Source organism: Lagenorhynchus albirostris, chromosome 1 (genome assembly GCF_949774975.1).
Source record: "Lagenorhynchus albirostris chromosome 1, mLagAlb1.1, whole genome shotgun sequence".
Lineage (NCBI taxonomy): Eukaryota > Metazoa > Chordata > Mammalia > Artiodactyla > Delphinidae > Lagenorhynchus > Lagenorhynchus albirostris.
In genome coordinates, this window is record NC_083095.1 from 76,412,411 (window position 1) to 76,439,410 (window position 27,000).

Here is a 27,000-nt window from a genome sequence, read left to right on the forward strand (position 1 = left end):
GTCCACTAGGGCCCTCAGTCTCCTTGGGTGTATAATGGGATGCCTGGAGGAAGGTCCCTTGCATTGCTTGTGTCTGGTCTCTCCTTGAGTTCAAGGGAACTGTATCTTTTACAAATTGAAGTGTTCTGCATGGCATTCAAGATACTTCTCCCCTGAAAACAAATATCGTATACTAACGCATATATGTGGAACCTAGAAAAATGGTACAGATGAACCGGTTTGCAGGGCAGAAATAGAGACACAGATGTAGAGAACAAACGTATGGACACCAAGGATGGAAAGCTGAGCGGGGTGGGGATGAATTGGGAGATTGGGATTGACATGTATACATTAATATGTATAAAATGGATAACTAATAAGAACCTGCCGTATAAAAAAATTAAATTAAATTAAAAAGAAAAGGACATTAAACTTTGATTTTATCATTAAAAAAAATATACTCCTCCCCTGGTCTAAATTTTATTTCTGTGCCATCCCCTGCCTCCTCCCGGCCACGTGGAGAAACTTGCTAGTCTCTAAACACACAGTACTCCTCCGTATGTGTCTAACGTCACTTTCTGGCCTTTTTTTCTGTCTGAATTACTTTTCCCCTCCCCCTAATGGGGAAAACAAAACAAAACAAAACTCTGTATCCTTAAAAGTCTTCCCTAAGGTAATCTCTGCTCTGAAATCTTCCCTGATTCCCCCTCACTCCACCCCTTTCCTCTTGTTGCTTCCAAATAACTCCACCCTCATCTCCACTGGAGCTCTTCTCAGGGTCTGGTTTATGTTACAACTCTAGAGGCTGCTTCTGTTGGAGAGAATTCTCAGCACTTGGATCTTAAACATAGTCCTTGATTTCGTTGCTTAGCTCTTCTCAGGAGAAGAAAAGGTATGTAGCTCTGGTGGAGGCTGCGGTTTTGAGGTTCCCACATCCCTCGGGTGCCCTGCCCTCCTCTCTTCTCAGCTGTTTTCTTTCACACGAGAGCCCTGGTCAACAATTAACGCCACAGTGATAAGCCATCCGAAGAGATGGCACAGGTGGGCTGTCCCTTATGTGAGCGATGAGGGCACTGGGGCTTGCTCTAGAAGGGAGGCAGGGGGTGCGGGGACTCTCCTAAAATGGTTCAAACCAAGAGACCACTGACCAACCCAGGCTGAAGGGTCATTAGGTAATTAGGTCTTCTCCAATCAGGAACCCCAGACACCCAAGTCTCTGTCTTTCCTCAGACACCCTGGGCCATATCTGGCCTCCCTTTAAGAAGACCCAGGGCTGGTAATCAGGGTGGGAAAGGACATATGGAGAAGGCGCTCTGTCCTTGGGGCTGAGGAACCCTGTGATAGTGTGGGAAGGCTGGGAGGTGGAGGTGGGAGACTGGGGCCTGTCTCTCTGTGTTCTGGAGTCCAGACGACTGCACGTGGCGGGCTCACACGCAGGTCAGAGCCACCCTCTGGGAAAGGGCAGCCTGTGCTCAGATGTTGGAGCCCCTTTCTTTCCCAGTGTGTGCCGTTAGGTGTATGTGGGTGGGATGGACAGAAGGAGAAATGGAAAGTGTTATAAAATGGGGATAATCAACAGGAACCTGCACAGCCTTGAAAGCTTTTTGCCCTTTTGTAGTTGATTTGTCACGTGAGGTGAAGTGTTGTGGTGTGGGTGTTGCCGAAATCTCGGCTTCTCTGTGCACCGATGCCGAACAGAAATACGGAGACAGAGATTTTGGAGGAAGAGAGAGATGGCTTTATTTTTCTGCCAGGCAGAAGGGAAGACACAGCAGGCTAGCGCCTCAAGACCAGTGTCCCCCCCCTCCTTCGGGAATCACAGAGGATTTTATATGTGGGGCCCGCAGGGTATATGATAAGGATCAAAATAGTGAAGGTCTTACATTCTTCTTCTTCCTGCATTATCTCAAAACAGTCACAGCTGGCATCAGGCAGCCTGGTAATTGGGTCCTTTTGTCTCTGGGTTATTGGCCTGCGACTTTTTCTTCTGAAATGCAAATGCTACAAAGGGTGATTTGCTACAAGGGAGTGCAGGATGTAATTCACATAGTGTTGAAGAGTAATAGGTTAGCTTTGTGAAGTACAAACCTAGTTACAGACACTACAGATTAGTAACAGTTAAAAAACAAAACAAAACAAAACCTAGGAGTGATTAACTCTTTCAGGCCAGTTTATGTTTCTTCTCTAGCCTGCTCCCTTTGTTTTCCTTGTTCTCAGGAGAGGGAAAATTTCATTTCTATTTTTGCTGCAGACTAATTCCCCACTGCTAGTTCATTCCCTCCATATCAAGGGAGGAAGGGAAACAGGTGTCGTTCTTGTCTGGCTGAGGACAAAACTTCAGTTTTGCTCCACTTGACAAATACCAGCTGTCCGGCCCAGGGGCCCATCTGTCTCCTATTTTAAATCCCACCCACCCCGGCCCACAAGAGACATGAACCCCAAGAAGTCTTTGTTGGGAGGATGAGGGATGACGGTGTGTCCTCTATAGCTTCTTCAGGCTGGCAAGGGGCTCGTAGACCCAACCTAGTTGGGGCCATGGAGCTCTCATCCTGTCTTATTAAGGGCCCCAGGGTGGGTGACTTCTGTTGTTTTGGCAGGATCCGTTCTGAGAAATGGCTGGAATCTTTGCATCATCATTGTCTTGATGTGAACCTATTGTAATCCGGTAGAGACAGAATTTAACAAGTAGTTTAAAAAAACAGAGGCCAAAGATTATTAAAAGAATTATTGTAGGGCTTCCCTGGTGGTGCAGTGGTTGAGAGTCCGCCTGCCGATGAAGGGGACACGGGTTCGTGCCCCGGTCCGGGAAGATCCCACATGCCGCGGAGCGGCTGGGCCCATGAGCCATGGCCGCTGAGCCTGCGCGTCCAGAGCCTGTGCTCCGCAACGGGAGAGGCCACAACAGTGAGAGGCCCGCATACCGGAAAAAAAAGAATTATTGTAGCCGGGAGCCCAAGCAGGATTGAGAGCCATGTTGCGTTTGGTAGTAGTTGATCCTGGTCCAGACAGAGTCAGTGCTTGGGTTACCCTGTCTAAAGGAATCGAGCCATTTGGTCATATATATAATTTTATGTCCTCTTCTATTAGCCCAGTGTGATTGATGTAGGTGTAACAGACTCTGTTAGAAGTATTTGGAGGAGTGACAACCTAAATGTTAATAGAAAAAACAGATCTCATTTCCTTTTAGGAGAATAAGCCTGAAACTCAGTCTAGGCCTGGCGCTTTGGGGAGACTTGTAGCCAGGTAGCTGGTTATCTAGTTTCATCAAAGTAGGTTTTAACCTTTGATGTGGTATTAACATATAGATAACAGGAGCTGTTGGTCACTACATATGTGTTTTCTCTTTTTGTTAACATAGGATCTAAAGCAATGTTATCATCTAAAAGTGTAATAGTTACAAGAGGAGACCTTTAAGAAGTAAGGTTGCAGGTACCAGCTGCCAGCAGACATTGTTTTGAGAATGGCTGGTGGCATCCCAAATCTAACACAGCTCAGAAAACTCAAGTTCTTAGCAATAAAAAGACTTGCCTAAAATCACACCACAGTGTCACTGTTAATGATGTTAGTGTTTCTCTAGGTATGAGAAGATGCAAGAATTGGGGCTCATAAAATCTTCTCCTGAAAGTATTTAACTATTTGAAGGCCTGTCCTGTCAGTTTTTCCCAGAGCACAGAGTGCGGCATTTAAGATCTCCACCCTGAACTCCTTGTAGGGGGTGTTGAAAGTCAATAGCTACAGCAGCTCATGGTTTAATCCTTGTAGAAGTAGATGGCAAGTGTCAGTTTTCAGTCAGCAGGGCCCCTTTATAGTCATAATTTCAACCATGGTTTGGGGCATTTCACGACCATTTTGTCCCACGGAGCTAGGAATGCTCATTCCCAGGTCTGGCAAAGATTTTGCTGATAAGCTACTCCATGTGCTGTTGCTGGACTAGGCCTTTACTAGTATCCAGAAGTCTCTGGACCACCTGTCTTCCTAATCTTGTATGGTCCAGGACAATATTCTCTCGTGTTGCCGCTTCTCACACCTAGAGTTAGACTATTGCAATCATTGATCTCATATGGAACTATATATCATCATTTTATCAGAGGTTCAGTCACACATTTGGTAAGAAACAATCATTTTTTTGAAATAGGCAAAATACAAATAGCATAGCTGTCAGTATTAATAAAATCATAAGTAAGAAATAAGCCAAGATCTTCCATTAGGTGTAGCCCAGTATATTCCAGGTCATCTGACTTAGTCTGTTCTGTACCAGTCCCTATTCTTCAGGGAAACTATATCTTGGCATTGTCCATAAGATGCTGAGCCCAGTTTCCTAGTGTTACTAGACTGATCATCTTTAGTATGATTTAATTGTTCCCAGCATAGAGGAACCTTTCACGTTAAATTCCCATAGACTGGTGTTAATTACATAAATCCATCCCATAATTGTGGGAGGTTTTATTCCTTGGCTGAAATTTTGCTTGTGCTCTGATTGAACTTTGAGTAATAGAGGAAAATTCATATTTATGGTCAGGGTCAGAGCAGGTATTATTAATCGGTCAGGTGAGGGGATCTCATTTAGTAATACCAACAGTGGCCTGAACATGACTATAAGTTTCCTTTTAAGATAAATTTCCTAAGAGTCAACCAATTAGAGCCTTGGACTGGAGAAATCCACTCAGGTAACCCAGAAGTACTAGACATAGGTAATTGGCCACAAACCCAACGACTGGACTGATTTTTAAAACTAGCATAGGATCATGCCTATGATAGAAAAACATCTGATTCATATGCAAAGGTCCAAGAGGTCAAGAAAACATTCTAAATGAGAATATGAGTCAGGTCCAGGATCTTGGGTAAGCTATTTCTGATGTTGTCTTTTTCTCATCTTGGTGTGAATGTAGTTTCTCTTCTGTTTGAGCATTGTTTTAAGGTGCTTTTGAGGTCAGCTGTCCTCTCTATAGGCCAGTCCAGTGCAGGGGCCCTTTGTGAGTGGAAATTAATCCAAGAGTTAATTCTCATTAATTTTACTGTGTATAAGCCAGTTAAGAATACCTGATAAGGGTCCTTCCATCCAGTTTGGAGATAGTCCTTTAAATTATGTCTTTTCCAGTATGTATAATCCCCTGGTTGTAGGTCGTGGGGCATCTGATCTCCATCCAAAGACAGATTACTGAGATAAGCTTTAGAAACAAACTTAGAGCGTCCTTTAATAATTCAATTAAACTTTTTAGCAATATAAGATAATAGCAAGGAACTATCTGGGAAGTGAGTCTTGGTAAACACAGACCTTAATTAACAAAGCTAGAATTTAATATTCAGTAAAACATATTTTTTTTCCTTTATTGTGAGGGCATTAACCCTGCAGCCAGGGAAGGCTTTATCCCGTCAAATAAAAAATGAGGTTTGTCAGGGAACCGGAAAAAGCCAAGCAGCTGTCTTGGATTTCCCATAACCCTGTCTGATTGACAGCGATTGTTTACCCATTTTCAATTCCCTGATTTAGGAGTAGACTGTTGTTATGTTTTAAGGACATCAAGATGGCAAAAGTCTGACAATGAGGGGTTAATTTTTGTAGAAGCAGAATGAACTTGATCTATGTGTGCAATAATCTTTATAGATCATTGTGAAATAATACTTTACCAAAGTAACAAAAGATTTTAAAAGCAAATGAAAATCACTTAAAGGCAAGGAAATATACATAGTCTGTTATTAAAGCAGCATTCCAAGAAAACTTTGTTCTCTTAACAGAGAGAGAGAACCAAATTTCAATCTGGTCTCAATAAACTTGCCCCGATAATTTATATAACTATAAGTGATCATATAGGCTTTTTGCTTGCTGAAACTTTTTTAAGGAGTCTCAGACTGAACTTTTTTTGTTGTTGTTGTTGTACGCGGGCCTTTCACTGTTGTGGCCTCTCCCGCTGCGGAGCACAGGCTCCTAACGCGCAGGCTCAGCGACCATGGCTCACGGGCCCAGCTGCTCCGTGGCATGTGGGATCTTCGCGGACCGGGGCATGAACCCGCATCCCCTGCATCGGCAGGCGGACTCTCAACCACTGCGCCACCAGGGAAGCCCAGGGAAGCCCTCAGACTGAACTTTTAAAAGACCTCTCAGGAAAGTCACACCAAGGGCTTGTCACAGATTTCACATACCAGATCTAGGTGAATTCCTCCCTTTTCAAGTTCCCGAAAATACCTTGAGATTTCTGTACCTGTTACTGAGGTAGCCTTCCTAATTTATCTGTTAAAGCTTCTGGGGACCCAAGAGTTTCCAGTCTCTGGAGCAAGCAGATAGAGAGAAAAGATAAATGTTTTAATTTTACCCATAGGTGTAAATTACCAAATTGTTGTAAACCATAAGTAGCTTGAGGAGAAGAGCTTCTTTTTTCTTTTTTAAATAAATTTATTTATTTATTTATTGGCTGCGTTGGGGCTGTGTTGGGTCTTTATCGTTGCTTGCAGGCTTTCTCTAGTTGCAACAAGCAGGGGCTAGTCTTCATTGTGGTGCACGGGCTTCTCAATGTGGTTGCTTCTCTTGTTTCGGAGCACAGGCTCAAAGCACACGGGCTTCAGTAGTTGTAGTATGTGGGCTCAGTAGTGTGGCTCACAGGCTCTACAGCACAGGCTCAGTAGTCGTAGTGCACAGGTTTAGTTATAGGATCTCCCCAGACCAGGGCTCGAACCCATGTCCCCTGCCTTGGCAGAGCAGATTCTTAACCACTGCGCCACCAGGGAAGTCCCGAAAAGAGCTTCTTTATATCCAGTTTAGCATTATGGTCTGAAAGTCAGAAACTTGTATTTATCTAAAAGTCCTTTTTATAAAACTTCTTGAAGAGGAAGCATTTTTGCAAGGGCATCAGAGTGAAACCATATCTATAACGACAAAAGATTTAAGGAAGTTTAAAATCTGATTACAATGTAATTAACAAGGTAACTTGGTTACTGTTGTAACATATGACACTTAAGATAATAACTAGAATTATGACTGATAACATTTTACCAGGACATAGAATTTTTTTGAAACTCTATACAATTTCTAGAATATCTATATTAGTAACAATCACCATATAATATAACCTAAGAAGATTTGTTACACGTTTGACAATACTTCCCACGTACTTTTAACATATGAAATGAACTTAATTAGTGTAATATCTCTCTTTGGGATATTTCAGGGGCCCTTTGAAGCACCCCAAAGTTAGCTAGAGGTCAGAGAAACTTCATTACAGTTTTGATTTGGGAAGTTTTATCAAAAAAATCAAGAGTTTAGAACACTCAGTCAGATAAGATCATATGTCTCTGTGAAATAATAGTTATTCCCTTAGCCAAAGTAACAATAAAAGATTTTAAAGGCAAATATCGAACTGATCACTTAAAAGGTAAGGAAGCTTAAAATCTGTCATCCAAGGCAGTTCAACATCTTAAGGAAACTTGTACCATGTATAAAACTCATTTCTCAGGGTCCACTTTCCACAAACCTTTTTTATCACTTTCTGTATCCATCACTTTATTTTCCCATTCAGAAACTGCCACCTGTTAAGTCAGACTTACTTCCTTTTCTCTTAATAAAATGCATTTCCATTCCTCATACCTTCTTTACTAAAAACACACGTCCTACTTTCCTTAAGCAACCATGAACTGTCCTTTATATCAGCACTCTGTAGATTGGTAAACATACATCCAAATAATAATTTTTGAAGAACGTGCTTTCTTATAGAAAATATCTCAGTGTGTCACCAACACATTTTTTAATAGTTCTAAACCTTTTGTTTCTCTGTAAAAGGAAGCCAATGTTCAGTAATTAATGTTTCAGTACCTTATTTTATTTGGAAATGGCCTAGTTATTTAATAAACTTCCATCCTTTAACTTAATTTAGCACAGTCTAACTTTTCAAGTTGTCGAATATTTGGAGAGATCATTCTTAAGCAAATATTCCTAAAACATAATTATTCCTAAAGTTCACCCAAAACTCTTATCTCACTTGCAATTTTTTTTTCTTAAAAGTTTCTTCATATCGAGTTATTTTCATTGCTGACAAATTTGTAACAGGTATAATAAGATCTTATTTCGTTTATATTAAACCTAGGCACAATAAAAGCATTATACTTAATGTTGATGGCTCTAAAGACATGTCTATATTAATTAGATCAACAAACTTAAACATTAATACCAAGTATTAATTTAGTACTGAATATTTCCCAGTCCACATGAACCTGAAATTTATTTAATTTTTCTTGCATTTAGAATCGTTTGATTGTAAGTGCTTACTTTTCATTTAAGCCAATTAAATAGAGTTCATTTACAAATTAACCTCAACAATATTATCCAAAGACAAAAACACATACTGAGACATACACATATATCCAGACAGACAGACATCTCATAGTCTCTACTTGGGATTTAAATGTCTCTTTTCCTCTTTTTTCTTTTTTTCTCTCTTGGCTTGAAATTCTACTAATTAACCCAAGGCTGAAGTCTCAGGCAAAGTGGACTGTGTCTGTAGCTCAAGGACATGATAAGAGTTAACTTCAAGCTTTGTCCTAGGCATATTTTTCTCTCTCAGGGTCAGAATTTTGAAGAAAAGTATTTTAACAAGCAAGCTTTTTCTAGCTGCACATGCAAAAAGAACTGGTTTTGCAATTTTAAGAAAAGTTTTATTTTAACCAAATTTCTCCAGAGTCTAAAGAATATTGTGGCCATACTGTTAAAAATCATCTTTCTCTTTTTGTGGTCATGGTTTCATAGCTAAAATTTAAACCAGGTAGTGCTCAAATTGGCTCTGATAACAGGGGCAGACTGGCTGATAAAATGTTGTCCCAGCAGGGACTGTCCCTCTGGGGAGGTGGGGTCTTAGTTTGATCAGAAGAATCTGAAAGAGTAAGGGAACTTGCAGGGGTGGGGTTAGCTCGGTCCAGCACCACCACCCCCCAACTCTAAGAGCCGGGATGAAGATAGAAGAGGATCATTTAGAATGTCAGGAGAGGCCCCCATTTCTCGTGCTTCAGCAAGGCCCACACTTTTCGCGCATCACCTCAGAGAGCGCTAGCCTCATGAAGGAGCTCAGGGTAAAGGCACGGCTGCCAAAGCAGGAGTGAGAGTGACTTGACACCAGGAGGGAGACCCCAAAGAGGCCACAGCCGCAGGAGGCGAGAGTCCGGCCGCTGGCGGCCTTCCCCAAGGGCTTCGACCAGGCCCCTCAGACCGCACACCAGCTGAGCGCTGCCCACCTCACAGACCCCATCCTGCCTCGGTTCACCGACCCAGTCGCCCTGTTGCCAGAATGAGCTGAAGTCTGAAAATTGCTCAGTAGGACCAGGCATAGCGTGGGCCTCTTCTCTTGTGGTTTCACTTGCCAGTGTCCAATATCTTGATAATTCTGTGTGGCTGACAGGGTCTTGGTGCTCCAGCCTGGTGTCAGGCCTGAGCCTCTGAGGTGGGAGCGTGGAGTTCAGGACATTGGTCCACCAGAGACCTCCCAGCCCCACGTAATCTCAGTCTGCGAGAGCTCTCCCAGAGATCTCCATCTCAACACTGAGATCCAGCTCCACCCAAAGGCCAGCAAGTTCCAGTGCTGGACGCCCCATGCCAAACAACTAGCAAGACAGGAACACAACCCCATCCATTAGCAGAGAGGCTGCCCAAAATCATAGTAAGTTCACAGATACCCCAAAACACACCACCGGATGTGACCCTGCCCACCAGAAAGACAAGATCTAGCTCCAGCCACCAGAACACAGACACCAGGTCCCCTCCACCAGGAAGCATACACAAGCCACTGAACCAACCTCACCCACTGGGGGCAGACACCAAAAACAATGGGAACTATGAACCTGAAGCCTGCAAAAAGGAGACCCCAAGCACAGTAAGATAAGCAAAATGAGAAGACAGAGAGATATACAGCAGATGAAGGAGCAATGTAAAAACCCACCAGACCAAACAAGTGAGGAGGAAGTAGGCAGTCTACCTGAAAAAGAATTCAGAGTAATGATAATAAAGATGATCCAAAATCTTGGACATAGAATGGAGAAAATACAAAAATGTTTAACAAGGACCTAGAAGAACTAAAGAGCAGACAAACAATGATGAACAACACAATAAATGAAATAAAAAATTCTATAGAAGGAATCAATAGCAGAATAACTGAGGCAGAAGAATGGATAAGTGACCTGGAAGATATAATAGCAGAATAAAAAAAAAAAATGAAAATAATTGAGGACAGTCTCGAAGACCTCTGGGACAACATTAAACACACCAACATTCAAATTATACGTGTTCCAGAAGAAGAAGAGAAAAGAAAAGGGTCTGAGAAAATATTTGAAGAGATTATAGTTGAAAACTTACCTAACATGGGAAAGGAAATAGCCAATCAAGTCCAGGAAGCGCAGAGAGTCCCATACAGTATAAATCCAAGGAGAAACAAGCCAAGACACATATTAATCAAACTATCAAAAATTAAATACAAAGAAAACATATTAAAAGCAGCAAGGGAAAAGCAACAAATAACATACAAGGGAATCCCCATAAGGTTAACAGCTGATCGTTCAGCAGAAACTCTACAAGCCAGAAGGGAGTGGCAGGACATATTTAAAGTGATGAAAGGGAAAAACCTAAAACCTACAACAATCTCATTCAGATTCGATGGAAAAATTAAAACCTTTACAGACAAGCAAAAGTTAAGAGAATTCAGCTCCACCAAACCAGCTTTACAACAAATGCTAAAGGAACTTCTCTAGGCAGGAAACACAAGAGAAGGAAAACCTACAAAAACAAACCCAGAGCAATTAAGAAAATGGTAATAGGAACATACATATTGATAATTACCTTAAATGTAAATGGGTTAAATGCTCCAACCAAAAGACATAGACTGGCTGAATGGATACAAAAACAAGACCCATATACATGCTGTCTACAAGAGACCCACTTCAGACCTAGGGACACATACAGACTGGAAGTGAGGGGATGGAAAAAGACATTCCATGCAAATGGAAATCAAAAGAAAGCTGGAGTAGCAATTCTCACATCAGACAAAATAGACTTTAAAATAAAGACCATGGACTTCCCTGGTGGTGCAGTGGTTGAGGGTCCGCCTGCCGATGCAGGGGACACGGGTTCATGCCCCGGTCTGGGAAGATCCCACGTGCTGCGGAGTGGCTGGGCCTGTGAGCCATGGCTGCTGAGCCTGCGAGTCCTGAGCCTGTGCTCTGCAACGGGAGAGGCCGCAGAAGTGAGAGGCCCGCGTACCACAAAAAATAAATAAATAAATAAATAAAATAAAGACTATTACAAGAGACAAAGAAGGACACTACATAATGATCAAGGGATCAATCCAAAAAGAAGTTATAACAATTGTAAATATTTATGCACCCAACGTAGGAGCACCACAATACATAAAGCAATGCTAACAGCCATAAAAGAGAAATTGACAGTAACACAGTAATAGTAGGTGACTTTAACACCCCACTTTCACCAATGGACAGGTCATCAAAAATGAAAATAAATAAGGAAACACAAGCTTTAAATGACACATTAGACAAGATGGACTTAATTGATATCTATAGGACCTTCCATCCAAGAACAACAGGATACACTTTCTTCTCAAGTTCCTATGGAACATACTCCAGGATAGATCATATCTTGGGTCACAAATCAAGCCTTGGTAAATTTAAGAAAATTGAGATCATATCAAGTATCTTATCCGACGAGAACATTATGAGACTAGATATCAATTTTAGGAAAAAAAACTGGAAAAAATACAAGCACATGGAGGCTAAACAATACACTACTAAATAACCAAGAGGTCACTGAAGAAATCAAAGAGGAATTAAAAAAATACCTGTAAACAAATGACAATGAAAACACAACAATGCAAAACCTATGGGATGCAGCAAAAGCAGTTCTAAGAGGGAAGTTTACAACAATACAATCCTACCTCAAGAAATAAGAAACATCTCAAATAAACAACCTAACCTTACACCTAAAGCAATTAGAGAAAGAAGAACAAAACCCAAAGTTAGCAGAAGGAAAGAAATCATAAAGATCAGATCAGAAATAATAGAAAAAGAAATGAAGGAAACCATAGCAAAGATCAATAAAACTAAAAGCTGGTTCTTTGAGAAGATAAACAAAATTGATAAACCATTAGCCAGACTCATCAAGCAAAAAAGGGAGAAGACTCAAATCAACAGAATTAGAAATGAAAAAGGAGAAGTAACAACTGACACTGCAGAAATACAAAGGATCATGAGAGATTACTACAAGCAACTATATGCCAATAAAATGGACAACCTGGAAGAAATGGACAAATTCTTAGAAAAGCACAACCTTTGGAGACTGAACCAGGAAGAAATAGAAAATATAAACAGACCAATCACAAGCACTGAAATTGAAACTGTGATTAAAAATCTTCCAACAAACAAAAGCCCAGGACCAGATGGCTTCACAGGTGAATTCTATCAAACATTTAGAGAACAGCTAACACCTATCCTTCTCAAATGCTTCCAAAATATAGCAGAGGGAGGAACACTCCCAAACTCATTCTATGAGGCCACCATCACCCTGATACCAAAACCAGACAAAGATGTCACAAAGAAAGAAAACTACAGGTCAATATCACTGATGAACATAGATGCAAAAATCCTCCACAAAATACTAGCAAACACAATCCAACAGAACATTAAAAGGATCATACACTGTGATCAAGTGGGGTTTATCCCAGGAATGCAAGGTTTTTTCAATATATGCAAATCAATCAATGTGATACACCATATTAATAAACTGAAGGATAAAAACCATGTGATAATCTCAATAGATGCAGAAAAAGCTCTTGACAAAATTCAACACTGATTTATGATAAAAACTCTCCAGAAAGTAGGCATAGAGGAAACTTACCTCAACATAATAAAGGCCATATATGACAAATCCACAGCCCACATTGTTCTCAATGGTGAAAAACTGAAACCATTTCCTCTAAGGTAAGGAACAAGGGAAGGTTGCCCACTCTTACCACTATTATTCAACATAGTTCTGGAAGTTTTAGCCACAGCAATCAAAGAAGAAAAAAAATAAAAGGAATCCAAATCAGAAAAGAAGAAGTAGGGCTTCCCTGGTGGCGCAGTGGTTGTGAGTCCGCCTGCCGATGCAGGGGACATGGGTTCGTGCCCTGGTCCGGGAAGGTCCCACATGCCACGGAGCGGCTGGGCCCATGAGCCATGGCCACTGAGCCTGTGTGTCCGGAGCCTGTGCTCTGCAACAGGAGAGGCCACAACAGTGAGAGGCCCACGTACTGAAAAAAAAAGAAAAGAAGTAAAACTGTCACTGTTTGCAGATGACATTAGAATATACATAGAAAATCCTAAGAATGCCACCAGAAAACTACTAGAGCTAATCAATAAATTTGGTAGAGTAGCAGGATACAATTTTTTTTAGGATACAAAATTAATGCACAGAAATCTCTTGCATTCCTATACACTAATGATGAAAAATCTGAAAGAGAAATTAAGGAAACACTCTCATTACATTGCAACAAAAAGAATAAAATATCTAGGAATAAATCTACCTAAGGAGACAAAAGACCTGCATGAAGAAAACTATAAGAGGCTGATGAAAGAAATTAAAGATGATACAAACAGACGGAGAGATATACCATGTTCCTGGATTGGAAGAATCAACATTGTGAAAATGACTCTACTACCCAAAGCAATCTACAGATTAAATACAATCCCTATCAAACTACCAATGGCATTTTTCACAGAACTAGAACAAAAAATTTCACAATTTGTATGGAAACACAAAAGACCCCGAATAGCCAAAGCAATCTTGAGAAAGAAAAACAGAGCTGGAGGTATCAGGCTCCCTGACTTCAGACTATACTACAAATCTAAAGTAATCAAGACAGTATGGTAATGGCAGAAAAACAGAAACATAGATCAATGGAACAGGATAGAAAGCCCAGAGATAAACCCATGCACATATGGTCACCTTATTTTTGATAAAGGAGGCAACAATATACAATGGAGAAAAGACAGCCTCTTCAGTAAGTGGTGCTGGGAAAACTGGACAGCTACATGTAAAAGAATGAAATTAGAACACTTCCTAACACCATACACAAAAATAAGCTCAAAATGGATTAAAGACCTAAAGGTAAGGCCAGACACTATAAAACTCTTAGAGGAAAACATAGGAAGAACACTCTTTGACGTAAATCACAGCAAGATCCTTTTTGATCCACCTCCTGGAGAAATGGAAATGAAAACAAAAATAAACAAATGGGACCTAATGAAACTTAAAAGCTTTTGCACAGCAAAGGAAACCATAAAGAAGACAAAAAGTCAACCCTCAGAATGGGAGAAAATATTTGCAAACGAAGCAAGTGACAAAGGATTAATCTCCAAAGTATACAAGCAGTTCATGCAGCTCAATATCAAAAAAACAAACAACCCAATACAAACATGGGCAGAAGACCTAAATACACATTTCTCCAAAGAAGATATACAGACTGCCAACAAACACATGAAATGATGCTTAACATCACTAATTATTAGAGAAATGCAAATCAAACCTACAGTGAGGTATCACTTCACACCGCTCAGAATGGCCATCATCAAAATATCTACAAACAATAAATGCTGGAGAGAGTGTGGAGAAAAGGGAACCCTCTTGCACTGTTGGTGGGAATGTAAATTGATACAGCCACTATGGAGAACAGTATGGAGGTTCCTTAAAGAACTAAAAATAGAACTAACATATGACCCAGCAGTCACACTACTGGGCATATACCCTGAGAAAAATGTAATTCAAAAAGAGTCATGTAGGGCTTCCCTGGTGGCGCAGTGGTTGAGAATCTGCCTGCCAATGCAGGGGACACGGGTTCGAGCCCTGGTCTGGGAAGATCCCACATGCTGCGGAGCAACTAGGCCCGTGTGCCACAACTACTGAGCCTGCGCGTCTGGAGCTTGTGCTCTGCAACAAGAGAGACCACGACAGTGAGAGACCCGCGCACCGCGATGAAGAGTGGCCCCTGCTCGCCACAACTAGAGAAAGCCCATGCACAGAAACGAAGACCCAACACAACCATAAATAAATAAATAAATAAATAAAATTAAAAAAAAAAAAAAAGTCATGTACAACAATGTTCATTGCAGCACTATTTACAATAGCCAGGACACTGAAGCAACCTAAGTGTCCATTGACAGATGAATGGATAAAGAAGATGTGGCACATATATACAATGGAATATCACTCAGCCATAAAAAGAAACGAAACTGAGTTATTTGTAGTGAGGTGGATGGACCTAGAGTCTGTCATACAGAGTGAAGTAAGTCAGAAAGAGAAAAACAAATACCGTATACTAACACATATATATGGAACCTAAAAAAAAAAAGAAAAAATGGTTCTGATGAACCTAGGGGCAGGACAGGAATAAAGACGCAGACATAGAGAATGGACTTGAGGACACGGGGAGGGGGAAGGGTAAGCTGGGACAAAGTGAGAGAGTAACACTGACATATATACAGTACCAAATGTAAAATAGCTAGTGGGAAGTAGCTGCATAGCACAGGGAGATCAGCTCAGTGCTTTGTGTCCACCTAGAGGGGTGGGATAGGGAGGTTGGGAGGGAGACGCAAGAGGGAGGAGATATGGGGATATATGTATACATATAGCTGATTCACTTTGTTATACAGCAGAAACTAACACAACGTTGTAAAGCAGTTATACTCCAGTAAAGATGTTAAATAAATTTATTAAAAAAAAAGAATGTCAGGAGAGTTTTTTGTTTTTGTGGGGCTTTTTGTTTGTCTTTCTGATTCCTTAGGCTTTTTTAAATTAATTAATTAATTTATTTATTTGGCTGTGTTGGGTCTTTGTTGATGCGCGCAGGCTTTCTCTAGTTGTGGCGAGCAGGGGCTACTCTTTGTTGTGGTGCACAGACTTCTCATTGTGGTGGTTTATCTTGTTGAGGAGCACGGGCTCTAGGCACGCAGGCTTCAGTAGTTGTGGCTCACAGGCTCAGTAGTTGTGGCTCATGGGCTCTAGAGCGCAGGCTCAGTAGTTTTGGCGCAAGGGCTTAGTTGCTCCGTGGCATGTGGGATCTTCCCGGACCAGCCCGGGTCCCCTGCATTGGCAGGCAGATTCTTAACCACTGCGCCACCAGGGAAGTCCCTGATTCCTTAGACTTTTGATTATGGAGCCACCTAGAGCTGGATTATAATAAAAGGGGCATAAAATCCTGAACATTAGGGAACCACGTCCATTTTCCCCATCCTTTGGCAATAAAGATCTACTTGTAGGAGACCCATTTCAGGCCTTTTTTTTTTTTTTTTTTTTTTTTTGTCTTTGGATCATAGCTATAGGTCGACCAGTCTTTTAAAATTTTCCCTAAGCGTTCCCAGGTAGGGGTGGAACCTTAGAGGAAGCGCTTCCCATTTTGGCTTGAGCAGTTGGTAACAGACGTTAAATGTTAGCGTGCTCAAGTCAAAACATAAACCTGCACCTCATCAGCTGGAAGTCACACATAAAACATAAACCGTAAACGGAAACAGCAAAGGGATGCTCAAAAAGGAAAACGAGAAACATATGGCGGAGACCCGCCCAAACGTGACTTCCGAGTCCCACTCGACCTGCACCGTTGCCCCAAAGCGGCGCCTTACGTCAGAATCTCCCTTTGCAGGGAGAATTCCACATCAGAATTTTCCCTTTGTAGGGAAATCCCCAGATTGGAACCGAAGTTCCCATACGGGGACGGTCAAAGGTCAGAGAGTGCACTCCGGGAGACTCACCGTACGTGCTGGCGGGTGCGTCGCGACTTCCGTATGCCCTCTTTCTGATCCTCCAATATTTAGTGTTTTCTCGGAGTGGAAGTCCAGGCCGGCGCGGGCAAGAGATGTCCTCAAGGCAAAAGAAGCCTCTGCAGCTGCTAGGTCAGCCTCTCCCCCGTTCTCCACCGCAGGCTCGGAGTTCCGCGGCCGAGTCGGCGGGCCGGGTGTGATCGGGCTCAGCCCTGTGGCAGGGAGTCGGTGGCGATCTAGACTCAGATATCCTCCGACCCTCCGCTTTCCTGAAGGAGGCTGGCGTGGAAAGGGATTCCCGAGCTTCCGATCAAGCCAAGGGGCCCTGCGGGGCCGCCTGCCCGTGAGCAGATTTCTGTTCGGCATCGGTGCACAGAGAAGCCGAGATTTCCGCAACACGGGCAGGAGGTGGAAATTGGGAGAAGACTGTACGATGGGTTTCTCAATTAAGGCTGATAAATGCATAGCTTTGTGACAGGCTTGAGGGGCCATGCTGTTGGACTCCTAAGGGACTCCCAAATTACTGCCATCCACAGTAACCTCTGTCTCCGTGGAGTTGGTTCCAGACAGTACAGAGTCCAGAGCCTCACTCCTGAAAAGGAGCCAGGAAAACTGCATAACCTGGGAGTGGGGCAGACGCCCCACCTGAGAAAAGAGTGCGGGAGGTGTGTGTGGGCTTTGCCACACAGTCTATAAGGAGGCTCCCTGGGGCCTGGTGCCCGCAGGTGCAGTATAGTTCTAACCTTCCTGGGCTGCCTTTGAATTTAAGGGGATTTCAGAGGTTAATTTCCAAGCATTCTGTGAAGGGGGCAAACACGCACTTCCCTTCACTACCCCCCCCCACCCCGCCCTACACCCCCCCCCCACCCCGGCCGCCGATCAAGCCAGTCACTGATGCATCTTCACGATGCGATGTAGTCTTGGGAGCCTGCCTTGAACATTCAAGTTGGTCCTCCCACCACCCCTCACGAGAATGCAGGCTGGGGACCTGGATAGCTCAGGCATGCTTGGGGACAGGAAGAGCAGGGGGATGTTGCAAAGAGTCTTATGAAACCTGACGCTGCACAGTCCCTTCTCTAGGAGGACAAGCTCAGGATCCTAAGGGCTTGGGTATGTCAGTCGCATTCATACCTTCCGGAGCTCAGGACACCATCCCCATGTTTCTCACTTGCCTGCAACTGGATGTCCTCTCCACACACCATTCCCCTTCACACTCGGGCTTATCACAGTCTCTTGGGTGAGATTTCGGGGTGTCAGGTACTGCATTCCCCTATTCCAAAAAAATGCGTCTATATCCACCCTCGTCATATGAAGTTCTTTGATAAGAAGATAAAAATTTTATTCTATGTTTGGAAATAAGGCTTAAAGTATATATTCAATTTAACTGGGTTCTAAATGATTTTGGATTCTTAAGGAGGTAGATGAAAGAAGAGAAGAAGCAAGGAGCTTCTGCACAGATGTGTGGAGGAGATGAGCAGGGGAGGAAGCTCAGAAAGGGAGGCTGAGACCTGGAGAGAGAACACAGCTTTGTCGAAGTTGCCTCGCTGCCTCTCATGTGCCCCCAAATATTCTCAGACCCAGCATACTTCCTCAGGCATGATTGTTTGAGAATCAGCTCTTAAGTGTTTATGTCCAAACACTTTCAGTGTCTGAAGCCAAAGGGAAGGATGGGAGAGGAAGAGTCCCCAGACGAAGGGACCTGAAGATGGAGATCCCTGATTCTGCCTCCCTCCCTGCAGTTTCTTGCCCGGTTCTGCTCTAAGACGTGTGGTAAGTCATTGTTAGACAGGGAGTGACCTAAATGCAGAGAGTCGGGAAAGAGGTCCCTGCAGCCAGGATGGAGCTCTCTACAAGACAGGAAGAGCTAGAGGTGGGAGAAGTGCTGGTCATTAACTCAGCCTCCACCACTGTCCTTTCCATTCTCCATATAATCAGTCATTAAAAACGAATCTTAGACTTGGGGCAGGACAGGAATAAAGACACAGACTTAGAGAATGGACTTGAGGACGCAGGGAGGGGGAAGGGTAAGTTGGGACGAAGTGAGAGAGTGGCATGGACATATATACACTACCAAATGTAAAATAGATAGCTAGTGGGAAGCAGCTGCATAGCACAGGGAGATCAGCTCAGCGCTTTGTGACCACCTAGAGGGGTGGGATAGGGAGGGTGGGAGAGAGACTCAAGAGGGACGGGATATGGGGATATGTCTATACGTATTGCTGATTTACTTTGTTATACACCAGAAACTAACACGACACTGTAAGCAATTATACTCCAATAAAGATGTTAAAAAAAAAAACTTACATCTTAGGTTTAGAGTCACATGTGGGATTTCTGGATGGAAAAAGATGAGTTGAAGGATGTCATCTTGGCGGTGACCCTATTTCCCCTCTGTGGGCAGCTGGGTTGCAGGGAACCAGGGTGGGGTCAGGGCGGAGCCAGTGCAGGGGCTGCACTGGCTTCAGATGTCTCTTTGTGTATTTCCTCCATCCTTTCTGCTCATTGCCCTCCCCTTCCAATCACTGGTCACCTCTTTGCCTGCCTCCACTTTTCCAACTTTTTCCTTCTAATTTTTCTCTGCTTTGTTACTTGCTGAGTTTGACAAGGAACTCTGGAATATTTGTGTGTGTGTGTGTGTGTGTGTGTGTATTTGGGGGGCTGTGCTGAGCCTTTGGAGCCAGACTAATGGCAAAACATCCTTGAGATTTTCTGAACCTTCCCTGTGGACCCTCCTTCCCTGAGGACCCTCTACATACCCCCTTCCTTGCTCTTTTAAAGATCATGTGGAAATGAACAAAACCACTCAAATGGGAACAAGAAGAGCCTATTTATTCAGAGTTTACTATAGAAGGAAGTCAACCACTATCAGTTGTGTTTGACAAAGACTCAAAAGCAGGGAAGTGGGAAAGATTTATGGTGGAAAAAAGAGCAGTTTTCAGATGTGCCCTAATTGGAGGCTGTTGGCATGGAGCTGGAGGTGGCCTAACTAGAAGCAGGACAATCTACAGCTAGAGGCGCATATCTGGCTTTCTCCAGTTGGTCCTAATTTGGGGAAGTGGGGACAAAAATTAGGGAAGCTTTCAGTTATTAATCAAGTCACAGCTGTTTTGGGCAAACAGCCAACCTGTTTTGCTATTGGGGTTGTTTTTTGGCTTCCTGGACTGGTTTGCTATGTATAGTGGGTTGGCTTCCTGGATTTATTGCTGCAGATTTGGGGTCAGAAGTTTATCTTTATATATAGTCTGGCTGTTGTCTATTTGTCTATTTGGTGTCTCAGTCCCTCTTCTTGTTCATTCTCTCACTTCCAAAAGGTTGACCCACTTAAGGAAAGCTAGAATTCCAGATCTTCATTGCTCAAAACCGGTTCCGTTATCTTCATAGTCAACTGTATTGCAAGATCTTCTTGACGTTTCTATTGTATCATCATGGTGATCATCTGATGAGAGAGAGGCTGCACAGAAGCATTTAAGACTCTGAAACAGACCGGCATAATGCCCACTATCACTAAAACAAGAGCAATAGCCTCTCTGAGGTGCTTTGCAACCACGAAGGGCAGTTGCCCAACCCAGGCCCAGAGAACAAATCCCATAGGCCATGAAGCTCAACCTTAGACATCCAAATAGCTTCTCCTTTAAGGCAATGGATAGCCTGTTAAACTTGCCTATTTCATTGACAAGTACAAGAAGTATTAGCACTGACACAGGCATAACTGTGACTAGTCAACAAGAAATCTAAAGCAATATGATTGTCCATCACTACTCATGCTGTTGAGTTGAGACTCATCTGTATTCCATCTAGGGCAGAGGTGGTATCATTAACAACTTCTGCCAGAGTTAGTAATAGGTTTCTTTTTTTTTAATTTTTATTTTATATTATTTTATATTAAAGTATAGTTGGTTTACAATGCTGTGTTAGTTTCAGGTGTACAGCAAAGTGATTCCGTTAATGCATATGCATATATCTATTCTTTTTCAGATTCTTTTCCCATATAGGTTATTACAGAGTATTGAGTATAGTTCCCAATGCTATGCAGTAGGTACTGGTTGATTATCTATTTTATTTATGGTAGTGTGTATACGTTAATGCCAACCTCCTAATTTATCCTTCCCCCCAGTAATAGGTTTCTGAAAGTCTTTTCAGTTTGTATGATTCCCACTGATGGGAACACTGCTCTGATTATTCAAATAAAAATTGAGCCAGTAATTCTTCCAAGCAGTGCACCTAAATAATCCAGAATGGCCTCATCTGGACTTCATATCTAAGTTGGAATTCCAGCCTTGGTGATTTATGGAATTAGGGTCAATTACAGACAAGTCTTGGAATACTATTCCTAATGTTCCTGACGTGTTCGTCTGAGGCAAACAAGACCAGGTATCCTGATCACAAAGGAAGTAGTATCCAGGAGAGACAGACAGAGATCCAATGAAAAAAGAGCTGTTTATGACATGAGGTTGGAACCAAGGTCTTACGTGTTTGGATCTCTACTAGTCTCTTTCAGGTGCTAAGAATTTGGCTCATCACCTTACAAAGATTGCTGAGTTCAAATTTAGAATTATCTAGGGTCTGAACAATAGATTTTCATAAAATTTTTTTCCCCCCTGGGAGAGAGGGACACTAGCAAAATCATCGGTTGACTTCTTTGGAGTCAATTTTCCATGTAGGTACAGGTAGAAATGCCATTGGCTGTGATTGCCTGCGGTCTCATTTGATGAAATCAGAATTGCCCAGAGGGTTTTATCATGGGGGTCTGGTGATGGTTGGTATATCCAGCAGTCAGTGGGAACAGTGGCTAGATTTGCAATAATCTAAAAATGGCATTAGAATGGATATTTTCTTTTTAACTTCATTGAGGTATAATTGACAAATAAAATTGTAAGATATTTAAAGTTTACAACGTGACAATTTGATATACGCAGGCATTGTGAAAGAATTCCTTCCATAGAATTAACATGCATCACGTCACATATTTACCTTTTTAGAATGAGTATGTTCTGACCTAACAACTGTAATAAGGAGGGAAGAAACGAGAAAAAGGTTCATTATGGGTGAATGACACCAAGAGGTCTATAGACAAGAAGAAGAAGAAGAATTATAAGCAAGCAGATTAAAAAAACAAACAAGAAATGGATAGGAGTTTTGGTCCAACATCTTGGATAGAAGCAGTCCACTATCTGTGATCATCTGCTTGTTCCACAGGTCTTAGGCTAGCTCTCTGCTTCTGAAGATCAGCAGTTTCTGAAGGATCTCTGAGAATCCTCAGTTTGAGATCTTGTATTGAAATAGCCTTCCAATTACATAGAATTCTGAATTGCTTCTTCAGTTGTAAACTATGAACCCAATGATTGATTTCCTGGAGTTTTACTGCTGTATTTGTTGTTAACAGTATTTTGATAAGGTCCCTTCCAATGAGGTTCAAGAACAGGTTTTCTCTGATGTCTCTTCCAATAGTTAAAATCCCCTGGTTGACAATAATGAAGAAATTGTTTAGAAAGATGTTGTGCGGGGATGGCTTTAACCTGTTGGTGATAGGGCTGGGTATAGCACATGAGTCCCTCGCAGTATTTTGTCTTGTCTGTGTGTGGTCGGGACGAGTCTAGAATTGGAGGTGAAATTCCAAATGCACATGCCTTCCAGTTATCAATTCACAGGGGGATAACCTATGTATTCCTGAGAGAGTAGCCTGTAGAGCCATAGGATAGTGGGTGGGAGCAGCTGTGACAAGAGAGCTCAAGCGTTTCCGAAAATATTGCTAATTTTTTTTTTTGGCTGCATCACACCACTTGCGGGATCTCGGTTCCCCAATCAGGGATTGAACAAGCTCCACCTCAATGAAAGCGCTGAATCCTAACCCCTGGACGGCCAGGGAATTCCCAATATTGCTGATTTTATTTATTTATTTTTATTTATTTTTTGCAGTACGCGGGCCTCTCACTGTTGTGGCCTCTCCTGTTGCGGAGCACAGGCTCCGGACGCGCAGGCTCAGCGGCCATGGCTCACGGGCCCAGCCGCTCCGCGGCATGTGGGATCTTCCTGGACCGGGGCATGAACCCGTGTCCCCTGCATCGGCAGGCGGACCCCCAACCACTGCGCCACCAGGCAAGCCCCTTATTTATTTATTTTCAAAAAATTTTTATTGGAGTAGAGCTGATTTACAATGTTGTGTTAGTTTCAGGTGTACAGCAAAGTGAATCAGTTATACATATCCACTCTTTTTTAGATTCTTTTCCCATATAGGCCATTACAGAATATTGAGTAGGGTTCCCTGTGTTATACAGTAGGTCCTTATTAGTTATCTATTTTATATAGAGTAGTGTGTATATGTCATCCCAATCTTCCAATTTATCTGTCACCCACCTTACTCCCTGATAACCATGTTTGTTTTCTAAGTCTGTTACTGTTTTATAAATAAGTTTTTTTCTTTTTTTTTTTTTGGCTGCATCGTGTCTTGTTGCGACATGGGGGATCTTTCGTTGCTCCGCGCGGGCTTCTCTCTAGTTGAGGCGCGCAGGCTGCAGAGAGCATGGGCTCTGTAGTTTGACACACGCAGGCTCTCTAGTTGAGCCACGTGGGTGGCCCTAGGGCTTAGTTGCCCCGTGGCATGTGGGATCTTAGTTCCCTGACCATGGATCAAACCCGCGTTCCCTGCATTGGAAGGCAGATTCTTAACCACTGGACCACCAGGGAAGTCCCTGTACCCTTTTTTAGATTCCACATATAAGCGATATCATATGATATTTGTCTTTTGCTGTCTGACTTATTTCACTCAGTATGACAATCTCTAGGTCCATCCAACAATATTGCTAATTTTAATTTAAGGGTGCTATTAGTCCTTTCAGCATTTCCAGAGGATTGTGAGTGGAAAGGACAGCTTTCCTTTGTTTTTCTGAGGGTTTGTTTGTTTGTTTTTCTGTTATTTGTTTGTTTGCTCTAATTGCCTGCAGTTTTTGAGTAAGAAGTAACGCTATAGGGAGTTCTTTTATAATGGCTACCAGAAAGCTTGTGCCTCAATCACTTGATATAAAAGTTGGGATGCCCCAGGTGGAAGACACTAAATCAGCAGCTTTTTAGTGACTGTAAAGGCTGTAGCTCTTTGGCAAAGAAATGCTACAACTCATCCTGAAAATTGATATACAATAACTAAAACATATTTAAATTCCATGAAGGGTGGAAGCTAGGTAAGTGTCTAAAGGTATCCAAGAGGCTCTTGAGGCTTTGGTTCATGGCCATGTCCCACCTTTACAATTTTTCCAGAATTGTGTCATTGACTCATAATAGGTGACCTTGTTAGGGCTCAGGGCAGGCCGGTGCAAAATAGGCTGAAGTGGCATATTGATTATTTTGAATTAAATTTACTTAAGAAACAGCCAGTGCAAAAAGGACGCTCTGATCCTCCCCCTTTGTCTCCCTGAAAGCAGTAAATAAATCTCCCATGTGAAAGGTACCCTCTCTGTACTAGGAGGTAGAAAGAGACACCCTTATCACCAGAGATTGGGAAATCTGGACCAGGAAGGCTGTATAGACTAAACTTGTTATTTCTTTACTAATTTACTACCCCAACCCCAAACTCTGTTTAGATTCTTCGCCGATTAAGCACCCAAGACTAAGTTTCTTTGCTCTGTCAATTCCTCAGCAATTTATTGTTTCTTTGTCTAAAAAGTATAAAAGCTACCTGCCTTGGATACTTCTTAGGTCCCACTTCTGTGAGACCTCTGTATATACGAATTAAATTTGTTTTTTCCTCCTCCTGTTAAGGATGTCCCCATCCCTGACATCCCTAACAGTTGGCATAGTTAGCATGATGCTGCCTGGACCCCTCTTTCCCCCAAGGCTGCTGCAGCTGAGAGATCCTGGGACATCTGATAGGCTAGCAGAAGGTGAGCTTTCTTACCACATCAACCTCCTGGATATCTGCCGGCAGGATTCAGTGGAAGGGAAAGTTGTGAGAGTCCCTTTTCTCTCTTTCTAAATTTAAATTAGAAGGAAAAAGTATTTTCAGAATTAGTTTCCTGGACTTAGTGACTCTGGTATTGCTCCTTTTCCTCTCAGAGATGGTCACTGTATTTCTTTGTCTTTGTCATTTGTCATAAGGAGGAAAACCCATGGGGCAGAACACAGGCGTAGACCCTATAAGCCTGCTGTTCAAGCTGGCCTCACAGACTGGTGAGTTAATTGTTCTCACCAGAATGGCATCTGTTTGGGCAAACATTGCTGTGGGTCCCCTATGTAAAGACAAGATGAGGTTTTTCCTTTTGTCTTGTTCTATATCCTGATAGCTTGGCTTTGTAACCAACGAGAATATTCACTTTGGTCTCCGCTATCCAGAGGGTGCACTTACCCAGGTGCAACTTGGTGGCCAGTCTAATAACCAGCTAGCTCTCAGGGGAATTTGTCAGAAGGAGTCTCAGTTCCTAAGGGGCCTTTGTCATCTCAATTTTTGTTGCTTTTTCAGTGTTCAAAAAATTCCATTCCGGGCTTCCCTGGTGGCACAGTGGTTGAGCGTCCGCTTGCCGATGAAGGGGACACGGGTTCATGCCCCAGTCTGGGAAGATCCCACATGCTGCGGAGTGGCTGGGCCCATAAGCCATGGCCGCTGAGCCTGCGCGTCCGGAGCCTGTGCTCCACAACGGAAGAGGCCACAACAGTGAGAGGCCTGCGTACCGCAAAAAAAAATTCCATTCCAGTAGCACCTACCTGGTGTCACAGATCAGCGAGTCTGTAACTGGAGGCATCCCACGTTCTCCTGGGAAACTGGAGACACCATTTTCACCGCGTATAGCAATGAAGGCTTTTACTTTCTTAGACCAATGCTAGGTATGAACTTTCTGGATCTTGTGAAGGCTGGATACTCTTTTTTGAGATGACTCATGTCTTTGGTAAGCCATGGAAAGGCTTATTGGTTTGAGTCGCTATTTGAGATGAATATAAGATCCTACTCACTGATGGCCAGATGATGGATGCTTTGAATTGGCTATATTTAAGAGAAAAAATGTTTAGCAAACTCTTATTCTAAAACCAAATTTTAAAAGTAGATGAAGCAAACAAAGAAAAAATGTACACAGGCATAGCTTGAAGATATTATGGCTTTGGTTCCAGATTACTGCAATAAAGTGAACATCGCAATAAACCCAGTCCTATGAATTTTTTCTGTTTCCCAGTGCACATAAGAGTTATGTTTACACTATACTGTAGTCTACTAAGTGTGTGAAGCATTATTTCTAAAAAAATGTATATACATTAATAAAAATACTTCATTGCTAAAAGATGCTAACCATCATTTGAGCCTTTAGCAAGTCATAATCTTCTTGCTGGTGGAGGGTCTTGCCTTGATGTTGATAGCTGATTAGGGTGCTGGTTGCTGAACGCTGGGATGGCTGTGGCAGTTCGTTAAAATAAGACAACAGTGAAGTTTGCTGCATCAGTTAACTTGTCCTTTTACGAACAATTTCTCTAGCATGCAATGCTGTTTGATAGCACTTTACCCACAGTAGAACTTCTTTCAAAATTGGAGTCAATCCTCTCAAACTGCTACTTTATCAACTAAGTTGATGTCATAGTCTAAATCCTTTGTTGTCATTTCAATAATCTTCACAGTACCCTCACCAGGAGTAGATTCCATCTCAAGAAACCACTTCCTTTGCTCACCCATCAGAAGTAACTCCTCATTTGTTAAAATTTTCTCATGAGACTGCAACAATTAAGTTACATCTTCAGGCTCTGCTTCTAATTCTGGTTCTGCTCTCAGGTGGCCTCAGCCCGGCAGCAGCTTGAAGCAAGATCTCAGTTCCCTCACCAGAGATGGAAGCCAGGCCACAGCAGTGAGAGCACTGAATCCTAACCATTAGATGACGAGGGTCAGTGGCTAGTGACAAGGCCCTGGCTTGTCTGCTTTGTAGAAATGAATTTCAACAAAGAGACAGAAAGTAGTGAAACAAGTAAAGTGTTTATTAGAAGGGGAAAAAGAAATTACTTGTGAATAGACACACAGGGGCAGGCTCAGAGAGAGAGTCGTGCCCCAGTGGTAGCTTGAATCACTTATATGGGGCATTTCTTCCAGGTTCCCTCTGGCCAATCATCTTGCTTTGCCTGGCTCTGAGTTTGTATTTGTTATAACTCAGAGTCTCCCCTGTGTGTGCACGCATCTCTTAGCCAAGGTGGATTCCAGCGAAGAGGACTGTGGGAAGGTTGACACCACCTATTATGGGGTGGTGCCCCCTTCCTTTTTGGCCCCTGAGGAGCCTTTCTGCACAT

The 27,000-nt window shown here is 42.6% G+C and overlaps 1 long non-coding RNA gene across 1 annotated transcript; it reads left to right on the forward strand.

Moving 5' to 3' along the window:
* Positions 1-744: 744 nt before the first annotated feature.
* On the forward strand, positions 745-25,948 carry LOC132530868 (uncharacterized). The gene is made up of 3 exons (XR_009543935.1): positions 745-871; positions 18,399-18,522; positions 25,202-25,948. It is a non-coding gene; the product is annotated as an uncharacterized LOC132530868 (long non-coding RNA).
* The last annotated feature ends 1,052 nt before the right edge of the window (positions 25,949-27,000 follow it).